This window comes from Hypanus sabinus, chromosome 30 (genome assembly GCF_030144855.1).
Source record: "Hypanus sabinus isolate sHypSab1 chromosome 30, sHypSab1.hap1, whole genome shotgun sequence".
In the NCBI taxonomy this organism is placed as follows: domain Eukaryota; kingdom Metazoa; phylum Chordata; class Chondrichthyes; order Myliobatiformes; family Dasyatidae; genus Hypanus; species Hypanus sabinus.
Window position 1 is genome coordinate 22889932 of NC_082735.1, and position 13148 is coordinate 22903079.

A 13148-nucleotide genomic window follows, 5' to 3' on the forward strand; every position below is an offset into this window, starting at 1 on the left:
TAAAAGCAATTAGAACTGCAATTCAGGAATAAATGAATATTTATGGAATTGTTTTGAAGACAGGAGGGAGTTAGTGGTGATGAGTGAATTGTGTATTACCTTTGGGGATTCCAGTTTCCTCCCACGTCCCAAAGATGTGCTGGTAGATTAATTGGCTGATGTAAATTGCACTTACAAAATGAGTTGATGGGTATATATGAGAAAATAAGTTGCAGGGCTACTGTTAAATTAAGGAGTGAATATGCACCTGAAGGTAAATGTTGTATAGCAATAGATGAGAACTATTCATTCACTGGTAATGTACTCTTTCTTCTTTAATATTGCAGTTGGCTCTTTTGAGTCCTGCTTTCCTCATCTCTCAGCATTTTTTTTTGTTTTCTTGACAACATTCTTCCAGACTGACACAACCTCATACTTCTTTAATACTATACAGTGCCTTCTAAAGTCTGTGTTTTCATTCTGCCTCTCCTTATCTCTGTAGTCTAAGTCTGCAAAGTGTTGGTCATACATCTATTTTGTGTTTCACCCATTCTGAGAGATCTAAGATTTTATTTATCTTTTGATGTTTTACCTTCTGCCTGATTTGTTACATAAATCATGCCATAACAGATTGCAGGTGCCGGCAATTCTTTAACAAAGTCACATTTACTTCCTTTTTGCTTCCCCCATTTTGAGGACTTAGTGGTGAAAAAACGTGCAATATTTTGTAAATCACTTGACAGTTTTATACTTGTATTGGGACTGATGTAAAAAAACTGAAACCTGTACGTTTAGGGGTTACTCAGATAGATCAGGATTCAATACTTGAATTATTCTAAAATCACAACTATGCTTAAATCTTCTTCTTTTTCAAAATGATCAAAGATAAATCATTGTGCTGCAGTTTATTCATGGTCATGCACTATTTTATTGTTGTTTCTGTGAGGAAAATAATCTCTTGATTCACTGATTTCAGTTATCTGAATGCTTGGGAAGGTTAGGTTACCAGGTAGTTAATAATAAGTGTCTAAGATAATTAATAGTAAATGTTCAGCTTTTTTCTCACATGGATTAAGCTGATTGATTTTCTATGCTAAGAGCTTTTACTTACTTACAAGGTACCTTCCAACTGAATTGATTAAAAACCCCAAGCTTAGTGGTGAAGTAACACAGGGCAATAACACTTTATATATATATATATCACAGACAAAAGATCAAAATTGTAGTCAGCGAGGAATCTAGGGAGACATACAAAAGAAAAATCATTGGTGCTCTGTTTATGAAGTTATGTGGTTGTTCTCTGATGTGGAATATTAATCTTCAGAATCTCCGTAACACGTTTTCATTAATTTGTAGAAAATATCGTAGTTCCTTCAGCTTTCTAATTGATTATGTGCATTTCTCTAAAGTTGTTTTGACAGAATGAATAATGTATTACTAGACCTGTCTTGACAATATCACAGACAAAAGCTTCTGTTGGTTGGCATACACCCTCACCATTCCTGTAATCTTCACACCAGTACCATGTGCACTTGCCTCATCATTCATGTTAGAAATGAATGCTGCCTCCTTGCACTTGATGAATGATAGGGGAGGTGCTATTTCATGTTAATATTTCATTATTCAATCGACATCACTGAACCCCGTTATTATAAATTGCCTGTCATCGGAGAACTAGTGACACTGTTGACACATGAAAATATTGTCTTTTGTTGTATGAAATATGTAGTGAGGTTTTTTTTTGCTGCATTTACATTATTTATTGCCACTGGGACTCTGTTCAGAATCTGTCAGACATCTGAGTGAAATGTCATGGGGATAGAGGTGTATGTCAAGGCCACTCTCTGTAGATCATAACCAAAAGCGCTTTAAAATGCATGACATAGTTAATTGGCCAAAAAGGGTCACAAGTGAAGTAGACCATCTCAATCCAATCAGAGACATGAAACCCGCCACTAATTACTACAAATTGAGAGATTATCGGAATGGCACTGGTAAATGCCAGCGCTGATTAATAGGTGATGATACTATTCTATACCCTATACACTTTAGCCTAGAGATTTAGTCAGGTAGCTTCAAGTTCTTGAGCTCTAAAAAAATTCACTTTCAATTAAAAGTCAACTTCAAAGGAAAATGTTCAAGTTCCATGTCTGCACGAGTCTGATGACTGATGACCCTGCCTGACTACCGAAGTCTAATTTCCATAGGACCAAAAGATATAGGCCCAAAATTAGGCTATTTGGCCCATCGAGTCTGCTCTGCCATCCAATCAGATCTGATCCTTCTTCCCCTCCTCAGCCCCACTCCCCGGCTTTCTTCCCGTAACTTTTGATGTCGTGTCCAATCAAGAGCCTGTCAAGCTCTGCCTTACATACACCCAATGCCCTGGCCTCCACAGCTGTCTGTGGTAATAAATTCCACAAATTCACCACACTCTGGCTAAATAAATTTCTCCTCATCTCTGTTTTAAATGGACGTCCCTCTATCCCGAGTCTGTGTCCTCTCCCCCACCATGGGAAACATCCTTTCTGCATCAACTCTATCTAGGCCTTTCAACATTTGAAAGATGTCAATGAAATCCACCCCCCCCCCACCACCACCCCATCCTCCTAAGTTCCAGCAAGTGCAGAACCAGAGCTATCAAGCGTTCCTCGTATGATAACCCTTCCAGTCCTAGAATCATCCTTCTGAACCTCCACTGAACCCTCCCTTCCCTCTACCACACCTTACCCCTCACAAGACTGCCGTCTCCACCCCTGAAACTTGGATCCTTAAGCAGAATAGACTCATGTGAGGCTATCTTGTAGTGCACAATACCTGGGGCTTACAGTGCTATGAACATCTGCATCATAGACTATTTGCCCCATGAACAGTATATTCATTTTCTGAGCACAACCCCTGCTCAGTGATGGTTTACACCAGGGGTTCCCAACCTGTGGTCCAAAAACCCAGCAGGAAGTCATTCAAAGTGCTGGAGGAACTCAGCAGGACAGGCAGCATCTATGGAAAAGAGCAATTAGTTGTTGTTTCAGTTCAAGACTCTACATCAGGACTGGAAACAAAGATGAGGGGTCAGTGCAAGAAGGTTGGGTCGGGAGGAAGAAGTACAAGGTGGCAGGTGATAGGTGAAAGAGAACGAGGGGGAGGGGTGAAGTAAAGAGCTGGGAAATTGATTGGTGAAAGAGAGAAAGGGCTGGAGGCGAGGGAATTTGATAGGAGACAGTAGAAGATCATGGAGGAAAGGGAAGGAGGAGCACTAGAGAGAGGTGACGAGCAGATAAGTAGAGAGGAGAGGGAAATGGGAATGGGGGAAAGGTGAAGGGCGGGGACGGTTACTGGAAGTTTGAGAAATTGATGTTCATGCCTTCAAGTTGGAGGCTACCCAGACAGGATGTAAGGGGTTGCTCCTCCAACCTGTGAGTAACCTCTTCGCAGAACTAGAGAAGTTTTGATCACAAACCTCTACATTAGTAGTAGGGGTCCATGACATAAAGAAGGTTGGGAACCCCGGTCTGGTTTCTGTGGGGTAGCAAAAGCTACAAACAGACTATTAAACACATGGTTTGCTTCAAGTCCATTAAGTGTGTATTATTGATTGTGTTACTCTGAGAACAGTTTAACATGGCTGTCTTCATTCACCATAGTACCTCCAACTAAACCCTGCTCTTAATGACTTCTGCACAGAAATTCTGCACTCAGCATTTCGCAAACTACAGGAATTGGCGTGTTTTAAAGAGCAGTGTTCTGCGGCTGCTGCAGTGGTACTGCAAACAATTACATTGATTTGCAAAACTCAGTTGATGGGGCTATGGCATTTGATTCTTAACACATAGCCTTCCCTCCTCCCAAATGATTTTAATGAGCAGCAGAGTGAAATTTCAACCAAAACTGCAGCACAGTGAAATGCTTACTCAACAATCTTTAATGATCTGCTCTTCAATCATTTCCCCTTGAAACTGCAGTTTAGGGCTTGAACTTTGCATTTATGGGTGGGCTATAACATTGGTGTGTGGCCCTTGCTACGACAAATTTGCTTTCATGTAGATGCAGCTCTTGGACCAACATACAGCAAGCAACAAGAGCAGGTTCAGGGAGTTGTGAGGCAGATGCAGCTGAGAGTCAAATAATGCTTTTGGTCCAAGGCAGTTGTTGGTGGTGGATGGTACATAGTGCTGAGTATCAGTAATCAGAGTCAGGGTGGTGGTCAGTGGGAAAATCAAAGATGCAGAAGATTGGAGCCTTCTGGAATTGGAGCTATGGCAGATGTTAGTGCTTCAATGGTGTGAAGGGCCAAGGCAGTTTCAGTGACATAATTGGAGATAGGCCAATTCGGGATAAGATTGAAGTGCATGGGATTGGCGGTCAGGGATGATGGGAGATTGGACCTGAAAGATGAGTGGTAAATATGGGATTTAGTGGTATAAGTGCAGTCCAGTTGTAGCAGTGACCAGAGACAGTTGTCCTCAGGACCATGTGAACAATGACAACACTCCAGGAAAAGTTCATGGTAAATGGCATCTCTTCAGTTGCAAGTGTGACTGATAGTCCCTAGTAGAATATCTAAAATGATGCCCAAATATCCTTAAATGGTGGACAACACTTTGCACTCCAAGCAAAATCTGCTTTCTTTGTGTGTCATTGCAATAAATTTCTAAGCCAAGGTATGTTTCATTAAGGCACACTCCCTCAACGTCAATGTCATGTGGAATTCTTCCACTCCTTTGATAAAAATGGGGTGCCTCACCAACCTTAACATTCCAGTATTCTCATCTGTACAGCATGAAAACTTCATGAGAGCCTAACCTCCGGGAAGCTTTGAGTACATCAAAGGAAACAGAATTGTAGCAACTATATTATGACTCTCGCAAGTAGTGGGGTTGCAATGTAATGTCACACTGCTGAATAAATCTGGGAATTTCTGTGCCAGGACCAGAAAACCGCAAGGATTTTGGTGCAAATGATGAATACAGTGCTGATAATGGGTCCTGGAACCAGTCTATCCATCACAGAGTTGTCATCCATATCAGCTGGGAGGTGATAGGTGGAAAAAGAGAAGGGTTGAAGAAGAAGGAATCTGATAGGACCATAAATACTTGTTGAAATTGTGCAAGCACTAGAAGCTTCTCCTTCAGCTGCTCAGCACATTCAATAAAAGCGGCTGCAAGAATGAAGTGGGCAATAGAGGTAATTTACTAAGCCATCTCACTCAGCCTCCTCCTCCCACTGCTAGTTCTGGCTGGTCAAGATGACTGCTGGTTCAGCTAAAGAGTAAGAGAACACACAATGGTGTGCAAATATACAACTTTGAGTATGGTAACCAACATCTGTAATAGGGTGCCTTTGAATATCAAAGAAATGTACATATGCCTCCAGAATGGATAAAACTGTTTCTACATGATCTATGCAACAAATAAATAATGAAGTGAGATATATAAAACAAATAAAGCCACTGTGATTGCTGCAAAATGATTGTACAATACTTCCATTAAAAACAATTATAGGGAAAGGAGAAAAGTGGCAATAAAATGGCAAGGGTGATTGATAATCAACATTTAAATTGCACTGGCTTCCTTGTCAATGATGCCTTGGTTTCAATCGTGAACTAAAATTTGCTGCAAGAATTTCTGAATTACACGTACAAGACTGGCAATGTATTGTAAAGGGACTATTTCTGTTTATTGCATTATTAAAGGTCCTTTGGTTGAAAGATTTCAACGTGTATTTAAGAAAATATTCCCAATGAGTATCAAAATACATGAAGCTACCAATGCAAGTTACAGCTTACAAAGCTCCATAATTGCAGATGATATTGTAACTGTTTAAGAGAATTGCTGAATTATTAATATTAATCTACAATCCAAATTTCTATAGAGCTGATCATGCACAGGGAGATATCTCAAAGCAAAAAGCTTTAGTAAAAGAGGGAGGGGAATCAGAATAACGTTTATGTAAAGGGGAACTGGGAGAAGAGGGTAACTTGGCAGAGGAACATAAGTTTCTGTGGAATAGAGGGATTTAAATCACTGGGATTAAGTTGGTTTGGTGCAAAGCCAAACAGTGAGCCAGCTCATTGGCATAATTTCTCCTCCTCAGTGTTTTGCCCTGTATTACAATTGGCATTTCCAAAGTTCAGAGTAAAATTTATTTCGGAGTACATACATGTCACCCTGAGATTTTTTATCCTGCAGGCATACTCAGCAAGTCTATAGCACGGTAACTGTAAATGGGATCACTGAAAGAGCAAGAGCTTGGAAGACAACAAATTGTGCAGATGAAAATATAAATAAAGAGCAAAAGATAATGAGAACAAGACAAAGATAAATAACAAGATAAAGTTCTTATTTACCCATGGGGAGCAGGTATGAAGCTTCTAATTTCCCTCCAGTTCCTCCTGTTAGTTATGCAAAGTTAGTGATGAAAGCTTGAGACAATTTTACTTGCACACATCTGCAGAAGTATTGATCTACCGCTTTTATCTGGGAATAACAAACTCAGTTAAGGCAAACTTGTGAAGTCAGTAAGAAAGAGGACAAAAAATCAGATATCTGCCACATTTACAGATGCCTCCCAAAGTTTTATTGAGTAAGTTGAGTGTCTTAAAGTAGAATACTGCTATTGAGTTGGCAATTGCAGCAGTCATTTTGTGTACAACAAAAAAAAATAAATGAATAGCTGAATAATCTGTTTTTGATTCGAGGACGAATGTTGGCAGTGCACCAGAGGAACTCCCTGATCTCTTTTGAATATTGCCAAGGGATCCTCGGCATCCAGCTAAAGTGAAATCAAAACAAATGCCTCAAGTTAATATTTCATTCAGGCTGCTGCATTCGCACCCTCTCCAGTGACTGCACAGAAGTGAAGGCAGAGATCGTGGGTTTATTTTTTTTGACTCAGAGACAGTTATGGAATCATAATGTGTAGAAGGTGATTCAGACCGTCATGGTTTAGGCACCTCATTTGAAGAACAATCTGGTTGTTCTGTTCATAGAGAGGAGGCCATTCGGACTATTGTGCCTGTGTCAGCTATTTGAAAGAGGCTAAATAATTTAGCCCATTCTCTGCTCATTTCCATAGCTCTCTCAAGTATATACAGTATTTTGTCCCTGTTTAACGTTGGGCTTTTAATCTCAGCTTTCATCAACTTTTTATTCCAAATCAGAACATGCTGTGTAGAAAACTAGTTTTGATCACAATCTGTCTGGATTCTTGTGAATTAATTTAAACACCTGCAGTCAATTTATGATGTTATATTGGAAGCAGACTCTCCCATCATGCTTACCCTGTTTATCCCAATTTCTCATAATTATCCACATAACTCGTTATTTTCAATACTCATTTTAATTCTCAGTTTCTCATTATCTGTTGACGGAACTTGCCCATGTCTCTCTTCAAGCTCTTAGCCTGTGCAGTGTCCTGATGCAGCTCCTCTGGGACCAGCTGGGCCATTGAGGAACACAACACAGAAACACACACTTTGGTCATGCTGGCCAAGATCATATCTAAGCTAGTCCCATTTGGCTCCTAAACCAAGGGTTCCCAACCTGGGGTCCACGGGCTCCTTGGTTAATGGTAGGGGTCCATGGCATAAAAATGGTTGGGAATCCCTACTTTAAACCACTCCTACATTCAGTTCACGTACGAGGGCTGTTAATATCGAAATAAGAAACATATTTTAGTGAAACTCTTCTCAACCTATGGGTATGATGTGAGGATTCTTCAGTGCTGTTTCTGTAAAAGGGTTGCTTTTACCTGAGCTGACCCCCGAACGTGGAGGATGAGTGGGCCAGTCTTCGTCTGGCCTCTGCCCTTTGATGTGCTTGACCTGCCAGGCATGGGTGACCCTACCAAGAGTTGAAGCACAAGGCCCTGACTCCAGCCAACATAGATCTCTGGTCATTGAGGCATGCAAGCCTCCAAACCCTACGTCAAAGTTACGGTCCTTTTGGAGGGACGTGAGGACTGTGGGCATTTATATTTTTGGTTTTCTTATGTTGTCTAGAAACCAGTGCAAGGTGCGTGCAGTATAAATGGTAATCAGTAAGTGGGACAATGGTGGAAGAATGATGCTTACTTTTGTGGAACTTGAAACTGGAATGGGTGACATTAGGGAGATGAGGGATTCTGAGATGCAGCACACACCATGTAAATAAATTGCTCAGTAACTATACAGCTATGCTCAAGTGAAAGTGTTATTCCCTTATTTTGCCTCTCTCTATGTTGGCCCTGGAGTGAGGGAATCAGATCATTTAATCCAACCTTGTTGAAATTTCCTAACAAGATGAAATGCCATGGCTGTGACATGTGAATGTGAAATGGACTTTGTCTGCGGAAAGAAAGGAATTAATTAACAATCTCTCTCCATTTCTTGCTGATTTGTGTCCTAATCTGAATTTATATATTAACTTGTAGGGTATGAAATTTATCTTTGGTTGCCATTGTTAAAGGAGTTCGAGAGTACCAACCAAGCAGCAACTCCCCACTTAAATTGGATTAGAAATGAATGTGCGAGAGGTGAGTAAAATCAACAATCATTTCCTCTCACTCAACAGTGATCAAAAATTATTTTCTTCCTCTTAAGTATCGTGTCCAGCACAAAATGTCCTAACTATCTTTAAGCATCTGTCAGCTTTAGATTGTATTCCCTTTAAATATCTAGCTTTACAAATATTTAACATTTGCTGTCATGTTGATTATACAGTCTTCTGTCTTATTTCAAACTCAGAATTATGTTTCAACTTTTGCTGGTATGAATAAGCGGGATGCCATTCTCTGGCAAGACTGGACAGAGAAAGTTGGCTTTACGATCCTTCATGCTGAGTTATAAAAGTCTGATGTTTGAAACCATCCGGTGGAAACTATAGTCTTTCTCCAGGGAAGAGAACTCTAAAACTAGAGGGTATGGGTCTAAGGTGAGAGAGGAAGGATTTAAAGGGACCTGAGTGGTAATTGTGGTTATATGGAGTAAACATCCAGAGGTGGATACATTTACAATCTATGCTGTATAACTCCATCAATCTATTGTATGAATCAAGGAAGGTATCATCAGCCTTGATGGGTGGTCACATAAGGGGCAATTGGGACTCAATCAAGGTAAGTGTAAGGTAATACTTCAGTTAAAAGAAATACAGTTATATATTAGCAAAAGCACATAGCTATCCTGATCGTGAATAAGAATCTATTGATCTACTGTTGCATGTTATCTCCAGTGTTTTGTTGAGCTTGACTGTATCTAGATGAAGTGCTATAACTGATTTGAAATCATGCTGCCTTCCAGATTCCCAGATTAGCTTTCACAGTCCCATTATAGTCAAAAGGCAGTTTTTCAGTCTGATTCTTTATGAATCTGTCGGGTAAAGTTGTGTTCTTCTATCCTCTTGTGTAAAGTCGGTGCCTTTTTAGTCTCTTTAGTGTAATCATTGAACCTCTCAGTCCACCTGTTCAATGGTGTGCTGTCCTGAAAGCATTGTTGAATTATAGCTTTGTTCTGGATTCAAGGTCTTTATGTTTTTGTATTGTGAGAAATAACCCCACAGTTTGTAATTCTATTGGTCCCACAAGGCGTGCTGGTACATAAAAATTTGGCGAACCTTTTTTACAGGTTGAGTTACAATACCTCTCCCCAGGCCTCACAACTGAATACCACCAATTGCACTTTATTTAACAGTGCATTGCGGTTTATCGCCTGTTATCTTCTTCCTGTCTATATAACATCTTTTATTTTGGAAGAGGCCACTTTGTGTCTGAATGAAGTCGTAAAGAGATTTCTTTCTGGGCCCAACATATTATGCGATTACAAAGAAGGCACAGCCGCACCGATAATTTCATTAGGACTTTGGGGAGATGTGGTATGTCAGCAAGGACTCTAGCAAAATCTACAGAATGTTCTCTACAGAGGGCATTCTAACTGGTAGCATCGCCATCTGGTGTGGAGGGGCCACTGCACAGGAGTGGAGGAGGCTGCGGGAACTCAGCCATCTTCATCACGGGCAATGGCCTCAGCAGCAGCGTCGAAGATATCTTCAAAAGGCGACGTCTCAGGAAGGTGTCATCCATCATTAGGGACCCCCATCTCCCAGGAGACGCACACTTCTTACTGCTACCATCAAGGGGGACGTAGAGGAGTCTGAGGACACACACTCAACATTTTAGGAATAGCTTCTTCCACCCTGTCCTCTGAATGGACAATGCATACTAACTCACTATTTTTTTGCCCCCTGTTGCACTGCTTATTTAATATAATTGTTTTATATATATTTCATATTGTAATTTATAGGCTTTTTAATAAATATTTCTCTATACTGCTGCCATCAATCAACAAATTTCACAACATATGTCAGTGATATTAAACCTGATTCTGATTTGATTCTTTCCTCCTTTTTCTCCTGATCTTCTAAGGAACTCCTTACAGTGGCTGATTGGTATGCCAAAGAAAATCTAATTAGGTTGATTTATGGTTTAAACATGTCCCTCCCCCTGCCAACTTGATGCATCAGGTGGCAACCTTGCCATTTCTGCAGTGCTTGTCTGTTTTACGAGGCCGAGTTGCTAGCTTGGCACTCAAACCAGCACGAGTAGAACGTGTGCAAGGATTCGAAACGGGACCTCGTGCTCCGAAGCCTGGTGCTGATGCCATTACACCACTGGCATCGGATTGGTTTACACAAGAGATGTATTATTTCCAAGATCACTTCTGAAACTGTTATGGGCTATGCCTCCAGATCAGTTCAGGCCGAATCTCAGTATGTGGACATGAATTCACAGAACATTTTTGGACTTATCTCTGAACCATCCAGATTCTCTTGCCCAACATATATTTCATAAAACTGTTTCCTAAACACCAATGTTTACTCTTTAAGTTATTCTGATTATGTAAAGAGCAATATGAAAATCAAGTTCATTTTTATTGTCATGTGCACATGTACATGTAATGAAACACTTGCAGTAATAGGCACATGGCATCATATAAACAGTGTTCACAAGAAAAGCATAAATTAAACATAAACTATACACAAATTTTACCATGCTCCATATAATGATATAGAATGATTGACATTTTCTGGTTTTATTTTCAAAGGAATTGCCTCTTTGGATACAAACTTTCTAGTTTTGATGCCAGTCTAGCCATTGCAAGCAAATGATGTCAAATGGTTCTTATAGATTTAGGTTCTGAATCAGGGAACATTTCTGATAACAGCACGGAGTAATCTGCATGGCAGAAAAGAAGCATAGCACACCAACATCCCTCTTTCTGATTTTCTTCTCAGCTCTGACTGAAATGTAGTCTGCTGTTCTGATTTTAAAGCCTTAGAATCAGAGATTCCAGTAGCTTTGTTTACAGCCCTCTTATGAACAGTTTTCCAATTTTTAAAATCCCTTTGTTAGTCAATTTGATGCAGCTTTTCTGTAATGGATTAAGCTCTGTGATGTTCCAGTAAGCTCATCTCTTTGGAAATGCTAAGGCACTTACTTTTGTTTTAAGGATATATTTTAAGGCTTTAAATGATTTTCTCTTATTAATAGTATTTCCATTTTCCCTTCTGATTTCTTTAGTTTACTGGCAGATCTTTGAAAAATGTAAATATGATTCAGAACAACACAAGGTACATTTAAGTTAAATATCTCTGAGAATTCGGAGTTCATTCAATCTTTTTTTTTTGTTAAGTGTCTTTTCTATGGTTACAGCACAGTCAGGTATCCCCTGAGACTACTTTAGTCACGGAAGAAAGAACTGATCAAAATGGACAGATTCAAGGGGAAAATGTTCATCAGCAAATTTCAACTGTGTGTTTGAAGGTTGTTTAGAAGAAAATTATTTATAGCAACATAATGTTTTTTTTTATTTTGAACCATAAATAGTAGGTATTCAGTATTATGCAAATGGAAATAAAAAGCACGAAAGAAAATAAGATCCATTTATATGAACTCATGATATCCCAATTGATGCTTCACAGCCAATGAATTATTTGAAACGTAGACAATTGAGATTTGGAGCTAAATAATGCATCCAGTTTGTGTAGAACTGTCTCACACAATACAAATGACAGAAGGATTGATTTAGCATGACAGAAATATCTAAATTAATTACACACACAAAATGCTGGTGGAACACAGCAGGCCAGACAGCATCTATAAGGAAAAGCACTGTCGACATTTCGGGCCGAGACCCTTCGTCAGGACCGAAACGTCGCCAGTGGTTCAAATTATAGATGTTGCCTGGCCTGCTGTGTTCCACCAGCATTTTGTGTGTGTTTGAATTTTCAGCATCTGCAGATTTCCTCGTATTAACTAATTAGTTAGTTTGTTGGGGTTAAGTCAGGGAATTTCAGTCATACTGTGCAGATAAGGGTCCTTTGGTCCATACATCAATCAAGCAGCCATTTACATTAAACTTTATGACTTACACACACATGAGGGAATTTATGCTGGCCAATTCATCTTATCAAGTTGTGTATCATTGGGCTTTGGGAAAGAAAAGGAGGACCCAAGGGAAACGGTTACGGAAACTTTTAGTTGCCAATTGTTTGCAGCTTTCAGATCAATGTTTAATACTAGTGGCTAATTGAAGGCTGTTTTTCTGATCTATTTTAGCTATACAAGTTTTCTAGCTAGCTCATGAGATAGGATTTCAAGATTAGCTTTATTGGTCACATGTACATCAAAACATCGGAGTGAAACAGTGAAAAGCATTGCTCGCATCAACAACCAACATAATCCGAGGATGCACTGGGGGCAGCCCTCAAGAGTTAACATGCCTCCGGCACTAACATAGTTTTGCCCATAACTTACAATCTGCAACTTGTACATCTTTGATATGTTGGAGGGAAACTGGAGCACCTGGAAAAGAAACCCAGGTAATCACAGAGAGATCATACAAACTCATTACAGATAGTTACAGGAATTGAAACCTAATCTTCCAATCGCTGGTGCTTAACAGCATTATGCTAGGTGATGTGCTATGCCAACTGTGTTTTAGCTTTCACCCATGGTCAAATTTATTACGGATATGCTTGGAGTGGAGTACTACTATTAGATGTTCCCTGAAAGGATCGAGTTTTCATCATACAAATCATATCACTCCATCAGAATTCCACACGTGCAAGGGTTTGGGCAAAAGTCCGTGGCATTGACTCAGTGGTTTCCGGGATCAAGCACCTACAAACATACCTTGC

At 39.8% G+C, this 13148-nt stretch overlaps 1 protein-coding gene across 3 annotated transcripts in view; it reads left to right on the forward strand.

Annotated features, from left to right (window-relative positions):
• The window catches only part of LOC132383440 (disks large-associated protein 2-like), a 706715-nt gene that overhangs the window by 317556 nt on the left and 376011 nt on the right, over nt 1–13148 (forward strand). For all 3 annotated transcript variants that reach the window (XM_059954402.1, XM_059954400.1, XM_059954401.1), the window contains one exon: nt 8389–8490. The gene's annotated coding sequence lies outside the window, so the exon portion shown is untranslated. The remainder of the gene's footprint in view (nt 1–8388; nt 8491–13148) is intronic.